The following is a 17,045-nucleotide window of genomic DNA, read 5'->3' on the forward strand; positions in this document are numbered from 1 at the left end:
TTCTGTAACTGTGGTGCCTCATCAATTGGTGTTTCTTCACCCTGTGGCACAGGTTCATCTGTGAATACAAGAGAACTACATATTGTGTGTTCTGCTTTCTGTTATTTTCAAATTAAATGTACTTTAGTTGGTATACCTAAATGCTGTGCTTATCTTGGTCATTTACTGGTGTGTCTCAACTGCAGATATGTTTCTCTGTATCAATGTTTTACTATCTTATGTGTGTGACTGCATCTGCCATGATGTATTACTGGGTGGTAACAATAATGTAGCATGGAGTGGCAATTTTACTTGATAATTTAGTCATTTCTAAGTGGGGTGTTAAGTGAGTAAGGGGTCAGGGTAATTTAGCATGCATCCTATCTTATCTGGTGTTGAGCGAGGCTGAGCTGTCAATGTCGGCTACGCAACTGATGTATTCTGTCTGTAGGGTGGACTCCACCAAGTCCTCTAGGGGTGTGGACACTGGCTCTGTAGATGGTCCTCCTCCCGGTTTTCTTTGGTCCGCAAGCCTGCTTGCAACCTTATCTTTTGCCCTGGAGTGAAAGTCGTACCAGCGCTTGCGTGGGTCTTCTATGGAGCACTGTGTGACACCAATGAATTTACTTCTGCTTGTACGTCCATCCAGATTTTCCTCTTCTCTGACTCAGGGATGTGGAGGGATTTTTTGCCAAAAAGCTGTTCATGGCTCTTCACCATTTCCTCAATGAGGACCTACAATTCTCTTTCACTCTATTTTTGTTTTCTTTTTCGTCCTGCAGCCTCCTTTGCCTTCTCCTGTGTATCGACTGTGTTTTTGTGCCTGTCTTTGCACTCCTGATGGGCTCCTGAGTGGTGTGTTCCTGCTCTCAGCCTCATACACAACCTCGGTCCCTCAGAAAAAGCATGGGCAGTCACACTTCCTGGTTGTGATGTCATCAGACTGCATCCGAATAGCAGATTCACTAATTTGCGATTTCTTAATTTGTGAAATCGCAATTACAGAATCGCAATTTGGGGAATCGGTAATTGTGATTGAGAATATTACTGATTTGCATTTGTTTGTGATTTTTTTACCTCCATAGCGTTTTGCGATTCTCAAATTCTGAACAAATCGCTATTTGGGAGTTGCAAATTGATTTTTTGATACATCTGGCCCACTATTCTGTAGGCCCCTATAACAATAGCATATGGAATTAAAAGAGAGACATTTCTTCTGGTGTAGCTAGTACATTTTTGAGAGTGCAGAGCCCATGGAGTACCATCTGGGGAGATTCAGCCCAGATGGGCGGCCGCATTCTGCACTCCCTGAAGTCTCATCAGACACGACTGTGAGACTCCCAGATAAAGGACCTTACAGGAGTCCAGCCTGGCTAGAACCAGGGTCTGGAATACTGTGTTCCTGGCAGCTTCGGGGAGAATTCTGAGGATCTTTGAGCGTTTTTTAAGGTCCCGAAACACTTGCCTGCTAACGCAGTAATCTGACTTAAAAAAACAAAACTTAGCATTGAACCAGATGCCAAAGTACTTGATTTTCTGCTCTGGGGGAGGTAAAGGTCCGAATGAGTCTGGCCACCAGGCAGAGGAGCAAATTGAAGGCTCATTACCTAAGATAAGGACCTCTGTTTTCCCAGCATTCAATTTGAGACAATTAAGGTCCATGCACCGGTCACCTCTGACAAACAAGTCCTTAGCAGAGCCGCTATGTTAGCTTCCCTCTGTGACAGTATGATAATCAGCTGCATATTACTGGCATACAACAAGATATTAAAACCGTAACGCTCGGTGATATGAGCCAGGGGTCACATGTACAGATTGAACATAGTAGGGCTCAAGGAGGAGCCCTGAAGCACCCCCTGCTGCAGCGGAAAACCCTGAGATTGAAAGGTTTTTAGCGACACCTGAAAGGTGCGGTTCTGCAAAATAGAATCGAAACATTGCAAGGCTTTGTAACTGATACTGCAACTCCACAAAAACCCTGGGCAGAGTTCGCGAAGTGCACAAAAAACTCCACCGCGCTACGCGGAGCTCCGCAAGCGGCGGAGTTTGTTTAGATAAATACAGTTCACAGTGATTGTCAGTGCCGGGTGCTTGCCCGCACTGTGCAATCATCGCAAACGGCATAATGCACAACGCAAGCTGGCGCTGCTTCTTATCCGCCGCTTGAGTAGATTTTTACTCGAGCGGCAGCTTTCTCAACGCAAGCAGGCGGTTTCTCAACGTGAGCAGTCGCAAGCATACACGACCACTCACAATGAGAAATCTGACCTCCCATGTTGAGAAATCTCACCAGGAGGTTGATTTTCCACGCTTGCTCCTGCCAACTTGATGTTGATGATCGCGAATGAGGAAAAATCTTATTCGGAGGTGTATTTTCCTCACTTGCACTCGCCAACTTGACAATGAAGAACGCGAGAGAGGAAAAATCTCTGCTCTGTAACATGAAGCAGAGTTTTTCGGAACTCCGCAAACTCCGCAAGCAGAGTGGAGTTCACCGCCCAGACTTACTCCACAACCATTCAAGTAAAAGGTTGTGGGATATGGCGTCGAAGGCCGCGCTGCGGTCCAGCGTCAGCAGCACTAAAGTGTCACCCCTGTCAACAATTTGGCAGATGGACTCAGAGGCAAGCAACAATGCATACTCTGTACTTTGAAGGGGGCGAAATCCCAACTATGTCCTATGGAGAAGCTCCTTTTCCTCAATAAAGATCGACAGCTGCTGATTTACATATTTCTCTGCAACTTTAGAGGAAAAGTGAAGCAGTGAGATAAGGCTAAAATTTTGATGCTTGATTGGATATAAAAGTCTTTCTAATTAGTGATTTGTTCTTCATTCTCAGGGAATACTTACTAATAAAAAAAAGAACTTGGCACAGACGCTGAAAATATGAAAAGACATCTTTATTAAATTTAATAAGTGAGGCCACGTCACACAGAAGCCGTAGCAACTGAATGAGGTAGTCTGAGGAATACAGAAAACAGAGGCCTTTTATATGCAAACTTCAGCATACAAGTAAGGGGCAGTCCTAGCTTTTGCAAGCATGCAAAATGCCTAACATTCCTTCTTACACAAGCCGGACAAACCCGTAATAAAAGGACCACAACCCATATCATAAACAGACCATAAAAGAAGGAACAGAAACAGATAAGAAGCAGGCTAAGGGGTGTGTGTGTCCATACCAAACTCTACAATGTCCTGTGCTTTGATCCTCAATCTTGATCAGCTAAAGGTCAGGAACTGGTTTAACAAGGTCAGCTTCAGGCAACAGGGTCAGTTCACTCAGGTCAAACAGGAGTCAGCACGAATTCGAGCTAAGGTGTACATGTCCTTGAAAGACTTGTTCAGCCACAGTCATAGGCCTATGTGAGGGCAACCACAAAATGGCTACCATGCACAAAATGGAACCCAAGGGTTTAGAATTCACAGAACCTAAGACCCTCCTTTTGCCCTTACATAGGCAATCACTCAGTCTGTGTCTGAATCGATATCAATATTATCGGTTATTCCCTTCACTAAGGCACTATTACTCGAGTTATTTTCATGGAACACAAGGGATAGACTTCGTTGGCATAAATAAATATCGTCTGATATGCCCATACAGACCCGTTGTAACTAAATGGCAGAACCAAATGGGGAATACCTCTATCGTTAGTATGTGGCATAAGACCACACACCCAACAATTAGTGGTGTTCATTACTAACTGGTATTGATGCTGAAACTGTACAAAGGAATTAGTCACAAATTCCGATCTTCTAATCTGCTCGTGTTCAGGTAAGATATGAAAAGAATACAAAGAAGTAGTAGTAGGAAAAGACATAGGTTGGGAGGTGGGTGCAGAAGTCAATTGGGTAGTGAAAATGATCCAACCCACAAAAGACAACGTCATGCTTAAAAATACTAGAAAACATGTTATTAAGAACATATGGACAACAGGAGAAAGTAATGACCACTATTACAAACAAAATGATAATTTTTCACAACTCTAAGCAGAAAGCAAATCCTAAAATTATCTAGTAACATTTTTATGGCTCCTATGCACTTCAGTAACTTATTATATATTCAGGTGAAACAGTGGCGATCCTTATTAATGCTCTCAGATGAAAAGGGATACTCTTCCACAGAGAATGGACTTTATTCTGCTTTTACTAAACAGAATACTACTTTAAAACAATGCCAGTAAAACAATAATGATCAGTCTCCTCAAACCCATTCTATGCAATCACACGGAAACCACTAGTGAAACCAACTATGCTCAGAGTCCGTTCGAAAGCCTCTCTGGCAGGCTTCTATTGTCCATCATATCTGCTCCTGTTGTTGCATGGGCCTCTTCGTTCAGGCCTTTCATGAAAATGGTCCTTCTCAGTATCCGTTGGAGTGCCCTCCTGGCAAACACTCGCAGCTTATTTGACAGTCTCAATGTCTCAAGGCAGTGCACCAATATCTCTTCTCTGCGGCAGGCACTATAGATAGTGTGCTCTTCATTGATCAAGGGCACAGATCATCTTATGCAGATCCGGGTCTACATTCTCAGGCTCCAACACTCATTACTCAGTGTCAGTGAACGCTCAGGCTGCTCTTTCATGGGCACCAGAATGTAGTGCCTTTTTCCAATCTTGGATCCTCCGGTGCACTGCACTTCCGTTGGAGCAAAGGAAAAGGGGTTGTGTGGCCAAAACTCAGGCCAAGGGGCTCAAGGGACTGCACACTGTCAGAGGTTGCCAGCACATGACATGTGGGTGGAAAACTGAAGCCTCAGACAACAAGAATCCTTCTCTTTCGCTCTTTGCACTGAAATTATTGTTCTGTGATGTCCAATGCCGTCTGATGGAGCAAGTGCGATGCTTTAAACAGTTTATTGTATAACAAGGGGACTGCAAGCAGGTGGCCTGCAATCTTCAAAGGAGTGGCCATATGCCATGGGACAATTCTGGTCTAGAATACACTGTCATTTCTCAAAGGCAATACAAAGACAAAGGCAGTAGGCAAGACAGTGCCTCTAGGCTCTTCAATTGGGTTTCTGTGTGAGAGCATATCCTCCACCATCTAAGGGTAGATAGCGACATGATTAAGTCTAGGTATTCCTAAATTCCTTATCTAGAACATCTCAAAAGAAAAATTGCATAATATAGATTATCAGGGACATGTAGATACCTCCCTTTTAATAACTGTGCACCAAGTGCACTACGCAATACACAGGCTAATAATCAAAATGTGGAAACTTGTCTCATAATAGCATTGAGTCAGTTAACCAGTCCATCACTACCATGACGGTTAGACTGAAAAACATCGAGTTAGGCCTAAAGAAAATTCTTTAATAAAAAAAAAAACCAGTCTAGTCATACAAAAGGCAATTATACATAATATAAGGGTTCCTAGTACATTACTGCAATCTGGAAGTGTGAACCTAAACAACACACCTACAATAATAAAAGGGCTGACTGGTGAAAGGAATATGGAAAAGGGAAAATGGGACTAGGACACAGCTAAAATCCCCAATTACTAGGCACAATGTGACATCAATCAGGGGAGTAATGTCAAAAGAAAAATCTATAGGAAGAACAAGAAATTACTCAGGTGATAGTCAAGTTTGTGACACAATACCAAGAGTATGGGTGATACACAAAAAGTCAAAATAGTTTTCAAATTTAACTCTACTGCTGGCCGCTACACCATATACGGCAATCTCCGCTAATGTTCCAGTTCCTTTTTCAGGGAAAAAAAATTAAACCTTGTTTCCTTTATGGTACAAGGCCATACACTATTTAGGAAGCAGAACAAAACTGACTAATGTAATATAAAAATTAGGTCACCATGCACAAAAGTCACAGATCTATAATTTATCCTTACGTCCAATTCAGGATACATAATTTTAGGGCTGCCTGTTCCTTAAGGGGAGGGGCAGTACATGACTAACAGCATGTGACATACTTTGGTCCTGTATATTTCTTTTATTTTACTTTTCTTCAAATACCATTATGGCCAAATTTGACATACACTGATGAAGGGTTGTCTGTCTATCTGTGAAATTTAGTGTCAAAACAAATCTACCCAACTGTTGTGCAGGATACACATCGTCATGTATATCCCTTCACAACACAGATAAACTTGTAATAGTATCATAAGCAGCAACATAAAACAAAAACATGCAAAAAAAACTGCACAAAACGGACATGTCAAGCCATCAGATATACTCGCTGTATATCAAGCACAAAAAGCATAGACAAAACAATAGCATATATAAATGAGCGGTGACGCACAACACCAGGTCATGTACTAGCAATATTCGGGCCTGCTTAATTTGTCAGGTTTAAAATCCTCACCCTCCTTTTGACAGCAAATCACCAGGTAGTGGAGATTTGGCTGTCAAATGCAACTTACTGTGTGTCACTTCTGACACACAGGACCAGCAGGAACAATTCATAAAAGGATAAAATGCAAGAATATGTAAAATGCACAAACATTTCTTTTCAAAGAAATTACGCAAAAACACATCTCTTTTCAACCAACCAAACTCACGTGTCTTGTCAGCCTTAAAATCACCCAGAACAATCCATGAATGATCTGTGAGCAGAAGCAACAAAAAAAAATACACAACACACAAAAGAGAGACATTTCTCATGACAAACAGACATCAATTATAACTTTTAATCAGAAGACAAAACATAATACACATGAACAGACACAAAAATAATTTTCCATTACTTAACTGTTACCATCTTGTCAGTCAGCTTGCAACATTAAGCCATTTTAACTTTCCAAAAGTAAAATTATTTCACTGACACTCCATGTTATCTTTGGACCACAATATCCACTGTAAAAAATAATTCTTAATTGGCAAATCGTTCTCCCTTAGGCATGTAGCCTTCAAAATTTCAATAAAAAGCTTCGTCTTATTTTCTGTCTAAGACTTAATACAATCCTTCATTTTCAGTCCAATAAAAGCAACTAGCAGACATTATTTTTTTAAAGGCAGAGATACAAATATATAATTTCTGCAGAGCATTTAGCATGTGTTGGGACTTTCAAAGAAACCTGTTTCATATTTTCCCTTTGGAATTAAGTTCTTTAATTTTGTGGAGAAACCAGAAACCCTTCCTTTTAGAGGCCTGTTTAGCAAGGTCATTCTGCATTTAACAGAGACAAGTCCCTAATTTAAAAGGTTACAAATGTCAACATGACAGCCTCCTTCCATTGTTTACAGGGAAACCAAAGATAGCATCTCAGCGCGACTTGAGCCAGCTGCAGCTTCTTCCAGCCCCCATCCTCTGCTCATTCTGAGGCTGACAAAGACAAAAGACCTTCCTAATTCCTCCTAACCTGCAATAATTCACTCTATTTTGAAAAATAATGTCTCCTTTTTATGCGCTAAAAAAATTATCTCTGTTTCCAGAATATTAAACAACATTTACTGTGAATAATTTGCACAACATAATAACATAACATACCATCTTTAGAACAGATGTTTGCTATTACCCTATGCAATGGTACTCATTTCAGCAACCTTAAATAGATAAACATTTCAGTAAGTCCAGCTGGAGTTAAAACCTTCAACCCTGATATTAAACTCAAACCTCTGCACCAGGCACATTGGCTGACTGAGCCATTAAAAGTATCCCCAAATGGGAACAACCTGTAAATGTGTGTTTTATACCTAAATGTATGCATTTACTGAAGCCTAAAAGCACTTTAAAGCTATTTTAAATGGCAAAAATAACCAAATTCGACTTTGATATTTGGGGCACTTAAAAAAAATATCCTATACTTGTGATACATATTAATCATCCTCAGAATGTTCTTTACAAATTACAGAGATTGGACATTAGACATATCCCATGTAAATCCTTAGAAAAATGAGTTTTTTACGCCTGCGCTAGGTAAGATGTCATATGCTAATGTCCTCATTATGCAGTGCAACACAACTATTATAATGCTAGGAGGTCACAGTATGAGCATTAAGCTCCATGAATAGTAAAAAACGAATTTTGTAGCACTTATTTTTCATAATTAATAATTATTTTTAATACACCTAATCATTTTTGCTAATTTCACATATAAAAGCAAGCTGCAACCCTTGCCTATCATTTTAGACGCATTCATTTATAAGCCTAAGCACAGAAGCCTAACTTGAAACATGACAAAATTTGGCGCTACATTTTTCTTTCTAAAAAGGACAATTTTTATTTAGCAACAGAGCCAAGAATATGCGTATGCTTAAAGAGAGGAAACCCTTAATTGAAATGTCTTCCTGTAATACAAAATAATGAAGAAATGATATAAGTTGGTTTTTCTACAAAAACACACCATTCATTTTTGGGGGCCTTTTTATTCCTAGTGAATGTGAATTTTAATTTTTTATTATTTTTAAGCATTTAGAAATTTTGCTTAATAGACTGAAAACATAAAAAAACACAAACACACATTTGAGCTCATTTCAGACATAAACAGAAAGGGGTGAAACACTCAGGACACACAATACGGCGAGCTTTTAGCCATGCATTTCATAAATAGCGCCATCGCAATTTACTTACAGAAGTTGCACTAATGGGAAAACCACATAGACATTTAAACACACATTTAACCCATAACTCAATACTCAGGACAGAAACCAAGGACAGCCCACAGACTGTACTTAAACCAAACCATTTGCAAATACTAGCTGTAAGTCATATTTACAAGAAACGCTTCTCAATAGTGTTCCAAAAGACTGCAAAAACAGCCCAACAGACTGATGTACATCCAAGAAGCGAAAATACACTCAATTCACTAGCTTTGGCCAGCAGAACTCCAAAAATCGCTCTGCATATCTTCATTCATAAAATTGCACAGAACAAAGGATCCTTGTATGTATTATGTCCATATTTTAATTCCCTGGGGATACAAAATCACCAAGGAAGAAATATGTTTGTAAATCTAAACCTATTTAGATATTTCCCGCTAGGGGGGCCGGCTAATTTACTTCACATCACACTATGGTACCTTCCAAAAAAGCAACACATTTTTCCATGTGAGCTTGAGAACAGGCATGCCAAAAAATACTGCGGAATACGCAAGTATTATAATCAAAGTGGTGCTTAAGGTACTTTTCGTACGTGCACCGTTTAACTAAACCAAATGGAGAAATATCTCCTCATTGCCTGCCTACACAAATTCGCATACACAAACCTATACAAATCCAAAAGTTGGCCAACACAAATTCCAAAGTTCCAAAGCTACAGTCCCAAATTTGCTAAGATTAGGCATCTTATAGCTCACTAATCTAGCTTCAAACTTCAAGGGGTTATCTCTACCAATACACTCGCAAATATACGAGCCCCTCGGCTTTGGTAATTTACAATAACCAAATCAAAAACCAAGAAACCAAACCCCTCGGCTTTGGTAATTGCAATAACCAAATCAAAACAAAGAAACTAAACAAAGTCGTGGGAGCGACCCACTTGTACTTCTTATTTTTACTAATCAAAAGGTTATCCAAATTCTAACTGTCAAGTTCTACATGACCTAACGGTCTTTTTTAGAATACTCAAGCCAAAAAGGTTCTCAGTCAGGATTGACATCATGTGGAGGATCAAAATCAGGAAGATCAGACATATACTGGGCTGCAGAATCAAAGAATCTCCAGAATCCCTGTGCACAGTGTACCTCCTTAGTAGAATCCTGTTCTGTCCTCCTCAGTAGATTTCAGTCCTCTGACCAGATCACTCCCACAGAAAGTCACTTCTCTGATGAAGCCCACGTTGGCCGCGCCATTTGAAGAACTGTAATCTTCATTCTCAGGGAATACTTACTAATAAAAAAAAAGAACTTGGCACATAAGCTGAAAATATGAAAAGACATCTTTATTAAATTTAATAAGTGAGGCCACGTCACACAGAAGCCGTAGCAACTGAAGGAGGTAGTCTGAGGAATACAGAAAACAGAGGCCTTTTATTTGCAAACTTCAGCATACAAGTAAGGGGCAGTCCTAGCTTTTGCAAGCATGCAAAATGCCTAACATTCCTTCTTACACAAGCCGGACAAACCCATAATAAAAGGACCACAACCCATATCATAAACAGACCATAAAAGAAGGAACAGAAACAGATAAGAAGTAGGCTAAGGGATGTGTGTGTGCATACCAAACTCTACAATGTCCTGTGCTTTGATCCTCAATCTTGATCAGCTAAAGGGCAGGAACTGGTTTAACAAGGTCAGCTTCAGGCAACAGGGTCAGTTCACTCAGGTCAAACAGGAGTCAGCACGAATTCGAGCTAAGGTGTACATGTCCTTGAAAGACTTGTTCAGCCACAGTCATAGGCCTATGTGAGGGCAACCACAAAATGGCTACCATGCACAAAATGGAACCCAAGGGTTCAGAATTCACAGAACCTCAACACAAGCAGGCGGTTTCTCAACGTGAGCAGTCGCAAGCATACACGACCACTCACAATGAGAAATCTGACCTCCCATGTTGAGAAATCTCACCAGGAGGTTGATTCTCCACGCTTGCTCCCCCCAACTTGATGTTGATGATCGCGAATGAGGAAAAATCTCATTCGGAGGTGTATTTTCCTCACTTGCACTCGCCAACTTGACAATGAAGAACGCGAGCGAGGAAAAATCTCTGCTCTGTAACATGAAGCAGAGTTTTTCGGAACTCCGCAAACTCCGCAAGCAGAGCGGAGTTCACCGCCCAGACTTACTCCACAACCATTCAAGTAAAAGGTTGTGGGATATGGTGATTTGTTCTTTCTGTGCACATCTATTTAGGGATGATATGAGACAGAGAAAGAACTATCAAAATCTTAGGAGAGCTACAAAAATCCTACCTGAATTAGAGCACAAACTGGGAACCCCAATCACATACTTTCTCATGAGGTAACCCATGTAATCTGACTATATTGTGTAGGAAACAAATATACAGTATTACTTGAAGTTGGCAACTCCTTGTTGGGGATGAAACATGCAATTTTCAAAAATGTGTCAGCCACTTCCAGAATGGTATCATGTTCATGATCTATTGACGTATCTGTAACAAAATCCATTGAGGCAATTTTCCTTTGTTAACTAGGAGTAGGAAGGGGTAAAGCAATCCCTGTCAACCTCAATCTGCCTTCTCCCACAAATACTGTCTTCTACATAACTTTGAAGTATTTTCTGTTCCATAATATCCTTATAAGAATCATGCATTTCCCTAAAAACTTCTGTACTTAATTGTTGAGTAGGATTATACAACCTCTTCTGATAATTGAATCAACCATGCTTAATCTCCCTCTCTTTCCCCACTCTTACATCATATGAATAGACACAATCTTGTGAATCTTGGTTGTAAAGTGCCCACTGTTAATTGTGACTACTACTTTCACCCAAGCTGATGTATTGAACTTGACCTGGATGTTTTGCTTCTTTCCTATATCTAGATATGACAAATGCTAATCCATTCTTGTCTCCTGGTTTATATGTCAAAACAAAATCATATTCTGCAAAAACAATGACCATTGTACCTGTGCAGATGAAAATGCTCTAGATGTCTTTAAAAGCATCAGGTTCCAATGGTCTGTATACACGGTAAGGGAGTGTCTTACATGCATTAAATAATGATGCACACTGAAATGCTAACCTGATAGATAAAAGTTGTTTCCTGTAGTAGTATAATTTCGCTCTGCAGGACTTAACTCACATGAGAAAAAGAATACTAGGTGTAATTCATCCCTACACAACAGAAAACAAGTTTGGGCAGTGCACTTAGAGTCTGCATTCCTCTGGCACTGAGATATATTTTTTAACATTTTATTAGATATAAGTTTCATTAGTATTGTTTTATATACATTTGTCAGTTTGTTTTTGCATTGCACACATTCACTTTAATTACTGTTTGCTTTTAATAGACAGAGAACGCGGCCTCCAGATATCAATTGGAATGTGTCATACTCACTATTTAAACACACTCAATGGGTGACTGATTGGGCCTGTCCAGGCCTAAGGGCAAGTGATTATGCAATTTTGTTATGTCATTCAGAACACTTAAACCCCTCCTTGGTCTACTTATTTATTTATGAAATTTATAAAGCGCGCAAAAAGCCAAAGGGCAGAATAAGTAATGGCATTGAGATCATGAGCTTCTATTATACAACCCAAAGATTTGAGAACCCTCTCCTATTCCAGTATTCTTTTAAACTGTGTACCAGACAATAATATATCGGAATCTACTCAAGATACTCAGATGTACAAATCGGTACCTTTGCCTTCCACACCACATTCGATTCTTTAAATCCATTTACTGGCATGAAATGTAGCCATTTCAATGCTCAGGAGCAGCCCGTGCAGGTTAGTGTGGTGGAGCTGGGAGGGGGGGGTTTCAAAGGATGTCGAGGGAAAATTAATTATTTATTTAATTGTCCCTCATGGTCGTCTGTTAAATCCTTTCCCGTACCCAGCCCCACCACTCTTACCTCCACAGGCCGCTCCTGTCAATTCCTGCTCTTGACCTAAGCATGATACTGACATTATGGATTCACTAATTACCAATAATTATGACGTAATTTGCATAACTACATACTGCCTAAAACAGGAATTAGACTCCCATATTCTGGTTTTCATTCCACAAAGGTATTCTTTCTTAAAATATGACCGCCCACGCCCTAAAAGAGGCAGGGGAGTTTATGTTTCTATTTAAAACATGCCTAAAGTACACGCATACACATAACATAACAGTCGCTGTATCTGAAATCTGAACTGTCTCATTTACCATAATGCCTACACGTTCTATTTCAATTATGCTACTCTACTGCCGCCTAACTTTCCTTTAAAAGGAAAACTTTTGACATTGTATCTTCCTGTCTCTCAAACAAAGTAGACTGCATCATTCTTGAGTTATATACATTTACTCCTTGTACTCAATACAGAAAGTGTTATTTTACAGTTATAAATCCCACCACTGACTGTAGTCTAACCCCATTTGTTCTCCCACTCATATGGCTGGTCACATGCCAGATGCGGTATGGGTCTCACCAGATCCTATTCATTCTATTGAGGCCACTCCCATGTTAAACACTGACAATTCTCAAATATCTTTTTAACTCAAATGATTTGTGTGATGTCATATTTGTTTTAAGATGTTATCATGTTGTGACTCTGGCACAAAGTTCAATAACCAATGCTTGCTCTTTAAGCATCCTTCATTCAAATGCCATTTAACTAGTTTAACAGAATATGTAAAATGAACCTCTACCAAAGCTACAAATCTTTTACTGATGTTCAAATTCAAACTTCATGACAAATTCAAAATATGCCCATGGTTCACCCCTTCACTAAATGTACACAAAATGGAAGGACATGCTAAGCATATATAGGATTCTAAAGATATTCAAAAACTCACACATCAATATAAAGAAAAATTAACAGCTTCTAAGAAAAAAGCCACCCAGTTTGCCAGTGTAGAACACTACAACTGCTGTAAAGCCAATACAATTAGCAAACAAATATAAACTTACATCATTGTATTCCCCTAACAATCCCCCAATCATTGTGTTCAGACCCCTCACGTACAGAAATTTTACAACAATCTAACACAACACTGCAAATTCATCAATTCAACACCAATCATTTTCACATACCAATAAAATGCTAATTTAGAAATGTTCTACATTCCTCGAACACTTTCATAATTTAACCATATAAGATTTCAGCTAGGTAAGCATATACTGTAAATCTGGCTTGCTAGTGGACCCCAATCATTTAAAAAGTATTGATTTTGAGATTCCAACCCTTAATATTTTTTAAATGTTCGATCTGTCTTGAAGCAGGGATATAGTCTCTATCAATTTGAAACAAGAAAGAGTGAAACCTATACTTACAAAATGCCAATTTGAATACAGACTTGTTTGCTAACTACTCCCCTGTAACTCCGTTAACGTTACCTAAAATCCTAGAACGTGTAGTTGCCACCCAGCTGTCATAATTTCTGAAAATTTACAAGATTCTTAATGACTCCCAAGTTGGATTCTGCCCTAACAGGGGCACAGAATCTGTTTTTATATCTGTTCTTGATGATTCTTGGATGTATTGCGATTTCAATATCTCCAGGTCTACCTTTCCTTTATATCTATCTACAGCATTTGTTACTGTGGATAATCTATATTCTCCTCCTCAGCCACCTAATCCATTGCTTCGATTGTAAAGTCTATACTTGCGCTTTAAATAACTGCAAATCACACTTCTCGGTGGAGATGACACTATTGGTCCTTTCTCTCATCCTAGTGTCAAAATCCAAAGCATCAAAAGAACAGTAAACTTACAATGAATTGTCAGGTGTCTGCTGTCATATCATCCTGCACATTTTTTATTGCATTATAGCATGACTGCTTGAAGAAAATAAAGAAAACGAAGCTGCTGGAATAGTTCCTGGAATAATTACTGTATGGGTACCTACTTGATCCATTCTAACTAAAAGAGACGCTACCTGTTGCTGCAACACCTGATCCTCTCGTGTAGATTCTGATATTTCTTCCTGTAATTATTGTAATATTTTGCCTAAACTTAACAAGGGACTCTGGATCCATGCATCCAGGCAGAAGATAGCTGTGACATTCTCAAGGTATCCCTGACTGATAACACTTTAGGGATGTCTGGAAGTGAAGACAATTCACTCCTCATCCACTTAGACTATAACTCAGAGCGCGAGAAATGGGAAAGAAAGCAGCAATTGGTTTGTGAGACTGATTAATTCAAGGTGTTAATGAAACTGCACCTCAGGTGTAGAGACTAAGGGTGGGCGGCCAGCTATGCTCCGTGCACGGAGTGCACGTAGTGCCGTCTCCTACGCATTCTGCGTAGCGGACGTAGCCAGGCGGCACTACGCGCGCTCCGCAGACAGTGCGTAGCCGGCCGCCACCCGCCTCCCTCCCGCCCTCCCTAAATACTTAAATAAAAGGAGAGAAAGCCTTTAAAAACACTTACCTTGTCCGCCGCGTCCCCCGGGGCTCCCTCTCGCCGTCTCTGGATTCGCGCCGCCATGTAGGATACTAATGCGCATGCGCGGGCGGCCGCGCATGCGCATTTCTCATGAGGAATGCGCATGCGAGGGCGCCCGCGCATGCGCATTAGTATCCTACATGGCGGCGCGAATCCAGGGACGGCGAGAGGGAGCCCCGGGGGACGCGGCGGACAAGGTAAGTGTTTTTAAAGGCTTTCTATCCTTTTATTTAAGTATTTAGGGAGGGCGGGAGGGAGGCGGGCGGCGCGGAGTGGGGCTACGCGGAGTGCGTGGGTGGGCGTAGTTTTGTGCCCACTTCGCGTAGCTCCGCGGAGCCCCACTCCGCACACTACGCCCAGGGTTACTCATTCTTAAATGGTGTCTTCTTTTATGAATTTTGAATTTGAAAACAATCTACTATTAATCTTCCAAGAAGCGTTGTTACCTCTTAATTGGTCATGAAGGGATCTGATGGAGCAAGGTTTCGTACCTAAAGAAACTTGCCTGGACTCAATCGTCTCGAGATAACAAGTAATAAATTAACCAACATGTTTTGTGATTACTAAAAAGTGCACCACACGACATTTTCTTTATGTAGAGGAAGCTTGTCTATGTACTTTACTAATAAGTAATCCGAGTGTCTTGCAATGGCTGCCGAAAACGCGGGAACTCCTTTGCGCATGCGTCAACTGCATCTACGTACCATGACGTCCTTTGCTTTTGGTGGGAATTCTTTGCAGCTGCGCAGTAATACTTAAGATAGCCGCTTCGAACCTCACATGCTAATGCTTATAGCTATGCTTAAACAAAAACCTTGTATGTTTGCTTAACTGCTAATGCAATAGATAAAATAAATTAATGGGGTTAGAGTAGGAATAAGTGGTATACAGTGCATTCATTTATTTTTGCATTCTAACGTTCTTCTTTTACTTTCTTATTAGTTTACATTTCGGCCTGAGGGTGACTGAATTCTCCATCTTGGATATTTTCTACGCATGCGTTGGGTACACTGAAAGACCTCGAGCGATGACATTGAAGAGTTGCCAAATCCTATTTTACCAGCAATGCGCAGGAGAACTTTGCCTCTTGACCCGAACAGAGGAAGAAGATTCAAATAAAATGTTATACAATGTATATGAAATAATGTTAATGTTGCTGGGAGGAATAAAAGCATGGGAAAATAAAATTAAGGGTGGGAACTTAGTAAAATGAATCCAAAGAAGATGACTTCATATTAGGATGGTGTGATGACCTCTCCCTGTCCCACTGACCAATCGAATGCAAGGAATACACACATTTTGAAACATTGGGGGGTTGTACCTACACCAGGAATAGTATAACTAAGATAGGCTCAGTTAGCTAGACTGTCACAGACCTGTCACTGACCCAATGTTGCGGAAGAAGATCGTGGATGCCACAGAGCTTAGAGGGCTGGTCCAGCACTCTGAAAGCAGAATCCGGAGATTGCTGATGAAGAAGAATCGATCTATCTAGAAGGGAAGAGAGTAGCAGAGAGGGGTGTAACGCTGGTGTTACACTTAGAAGAGGTTACCTGTCCTGTCCTGCACCTGTCCTGAACTGCTGGCTCCTGATTAGTTGGGAGCTCTTTCTTTTCCAGCCTTTGGCCAGGGGTTGGTCCTCGCACCATTCTAGGTAAATATAAATCTGTGTGGAATGTCCTTGTACCGTTTTTTTCCTTTTACCACCCTTCCCAGGTACCAATGTCTAAAGATTTTACTAAGTCTTTAAAGATTTTTGCTTTGATCATTATTTTATTCTTGAGAAACTGGTGATTGACATGTATTGGTATTTGACTCACAAATTATTGCATCGATAAAGCTTTTAAAACTCTCCCGAGTCTGTGATCATTCAAAGAAATAAAGGTAAATATTGTTTATGCCTAATATACTAACAACCTAATCCATTGTCCAGAGGAAATTAGGCACCAAGGTATTATAAATTGGTAAAAAGGTGTACAGGTAAAATATTTCACAGTTGACTAAGTCCGGAATTTCAGTGGTGGTGAAGTTGGGAAACGACCTTTACAACGACTCATTCACAACGAAGGGCCTTAACCACGACTCCTTAACAACGACTGAACCTGAATCACTAGT

At 40.3% G+C, this 17,045-nt stretch overlaps 1 long non-coding RNA gene across 1 annotated transcript in view; it reads left to right on the forward strand.

The window, feature by feature from the left end:
- LOC144791436 (uncharacterized) overlaps positions 1 to 16,784 on the forward strand; it is a 269,139-nt gene extending 252,355 nt beyond the window's left edge. The window contains exon 3 of the long non-coding RNA XR_013602386.1: positions 15,873 to 16,784. This is a non-coding gene — a long non-coding RNA (uncharacterized LOC144791436). The remainder of the gene's footprint in view (positions 1 to 15,872) is intronic.
- Positions 16,785 to 17,045: the final 261 nt, after the last annotated feature.

Source organism: Lissotriton helveticus, chromosome 11 (genome assembly GCF_964261635.1).
Source record: "Lissotriton helveticus chromosome 11, aLisHel1.1, whole genome shotgun sequence".
In the NCBI taxonomy this organism is placed as follows: domain Eukaryota; kingdom Metazoa; phylum Chordata; class Amphibia; order Caudata; family Salamandridae; genus Lissotriton; species Lissotriton helveticus.